This window comes from Cucumis melo, chromosome 11, assembly GCF_025177605.1.
Source record: "Cucumis melo cultivar AY chromosome 11, USDA_Cmelo_AY_1.0, whole genome shotgun sequence".
Taxonomy (NCBI): Eukaryota; Viridiplantae; Streptophyta; class Magnoliopsida; order Cucurbitales; family Cucurbitaceae; genus Cucumis; species Cucumis melo.
In genome coordinates, this window is record NC_066867.1 from 1,173,514 (window position 1) to 1,176,159 (window position 2,646).

Consider the following 2,646-nt stretch of genomic DNA (forward strand, 5'->3'; position numbering starts at 1 on the left):
GTTCTCTAGATTTGGTATTGAGTTAAATTTAATTAAGAGCAAGTATTATACAAAAAATTTCTTATCGTATCCTATTGAGATGTTTGTTGTAGAGTGCTTAGTTAGAGTTCATGAAAAGCAAATAGCTATCTTTAGAATGACATTTTGTAATGCGTCGTCTCACTTACCTAATAAAATTTCAAAAGACTTTGAAGTTAATATTTTTGTTATTTCAATCTATAGGTCTTGTTATTCAACTTAGACTTATATATTTAATTTGTATCTATACTAGAATTACTTGTATCAAGTTAACTTGTAATCAATTTACTAATGCTGATTTGTATTCCCCAATCCTGAAATCAAGAAGTTGGGTGAACGGGAAAAGGCAAAAATAAAGGAAGTTTTGCAGTTGAGTTCAAGTAGTTCATTCCATTCACTTATGTCAACATTCATTCATGAGCAATTTGTAGGGTTTTAACAACCAAGCAAAGAAACAAACACATACGAGACAACCTAGTATATTTTGGTTATCACAAAAAATAAGACATTCTTCCTCGGACCAAGAGATTAATTCAAATGGAGAAGTTGATATTACAATCCATCAAAGTATAAAACAAAACACAACATGGAACCCATTAAGTCTAAAAAATATTTAGTCCGTCAGACTACCTTGCAACCATCCCAACAAGACCATACTTGTCGAGAACGATCCTCTACAGCCACTACTAGACCATGGGTCTATGAGCCATTATTCACGCTCTAGTCACATGGCACAAACTCATCCACCAGACTTAGGTTCTTGTCTCCTTAGAACTCAAGGACACAATTGTACAACCTATAGAACAGATCCTGTTCAAGTAAGGTCGTGACCTTCCACTTTCATCCTATTATTTAAATAATGTTATTCTAAAGTGCAACTTATCAATGTGGGACAGTGGACAGCTTGCGCCAATCTTATTTTCATATTCAAATATAAAATATTTTACAATAAAATTATTAGACCATTGGTTTCGAAGCTATAGAAATTTAACCTAATTTACCCACACTATTATACAAAACTTTGAAGATATAAAAAAAGAACAGAAAAAACCCCAATTTACATGTATTATCTCTAAAAGGGAAAAAAAAAGAAAAAGAAAAAGTAAAGAGGAAATTGGAATGAATAGGAAAAAAAATTGAAACCATTTACCATATATAACAAAAAAAAGAAAAAAAAAAAAAAGAAAAGACCCAGGAGAGTTTAATTAATTTAATATTTATAAATAATTTGAATATTAATTATGCCATTTTTGGAAACGTCCCAAAAGAAAATTTTGATCGTATAGCAATCATTATAGTTGTTTAAGAAGAAAAAAAGACTTGTAATTAAATTATAATATCTTTTACTTCCTTATGTTTACATTTGTTCCATTTCAATCTATGTTATAAAATATTTAATTTTCTTTATTACAAATTGAAATGTAAAATTCGATAACGACTCAAGGCTTCTTCTTTTCAAGTACATACAAATGTTAGTTGAGTTAAACATTTATTGACATCAAATATTTAATTTTGATTATTATAAAGTATTCAATTATCAAAATCAGTAAAACAGATAAAGTACTTATAGTTCGTAGAAAAATCGATTGTAATGAACTTTTGGTTTTTAGTGGACTTTTTCTATTAACGGCAAATAGTTCGTGTGTGTGTGTGTGTTTTTTTTTTTTAATTTTTAAGAATCCGCAACGTACAAAAATATAGTATGGGAAAATGTTTTTCGAAAAGTTCCGAGCCTAACAATTTGTAAATAATATCCCACGTGTTATTACTATTCTTTAACCCTAGATGTATTTGTTTCAAGAGTTGAGAAGTTTGTCGACCAACTTTCAGATGCCACTAATCGATCATGAAAAATTTTAAGAAAAATATTTTTGGTATATATAACAAATGTATATACAAATACTTTTAAAAGATGTTTTTTATTTTAAGAAGTTTTTATCAAAAGTATATAAATAAAAATGAAACGCTTTTCTAAATAATTTCAAATACACTTTTAGTTTAATTACAGTAATATTTTTAAAATATAAATTTTTAATACAAAATTATTTTATCTACTCCTTAAACTTGATTGTAGTTAAATTTATTAAATGAACAACTATTAACAAGATTTAATTAAATCACATATCAATTTTGATAAAATAGGTTAGTGTAACGATCCAACGAAGGACTAAAAACTAGTTTTTTATTAAATAATTTCAAACAAACGTCCGTAAATTATGATTTGGCAAAAGCAAAAAGAAAAGAAAAAGCGAAATAATTAACGAGTTAAAATAAATTATATAAAATCAAAATACCGTGAACATGTAATGAAAAGCGAAAGCAAAACCGAGTCCGTTAGGAATTATATATCATTATGTGTGGAAAGATAGAAATAAAATGATTATCAATTTTGGTAAATTATGGATTTCCATAGGAGGTTAGGTACGATTGGTCTGTCAAAGAGTTTCCGAAAAACTGGGATCAATTACATTGTTCGAGTTTGAGCAGATTTAACTTTGTGATCCAACCTGCCTAGAGTTTAGTGTTTCTGAAGGTATTTAAGTTCATCTTATAAAACTTCTCCAACATATAAATACTGAAGCAATAACTTCCATATGGCAGAAGTATGCTCATGGCTTCCATTTTTCT

General features: G+C 27.9%; 1 non-coding gene across 1 annotated transcript; it reads right to left on the reverse strand.

Moving 5' to 3' along the window:
* Positions 1-633: 633 nt before the first annotated feature.
* Positions 634-846, reverse strand: LOC127144090 (small nucleolar RNA U3). Its single transcript, XR_007815714.1, has one exon. It is a non-coding gene; the product is annotated as a small nucleolar RNA U3 (small nucleolar RNA).
* Between the last annotated feature and the right edge of the window lie 1,800 nt (positions 847-2,646).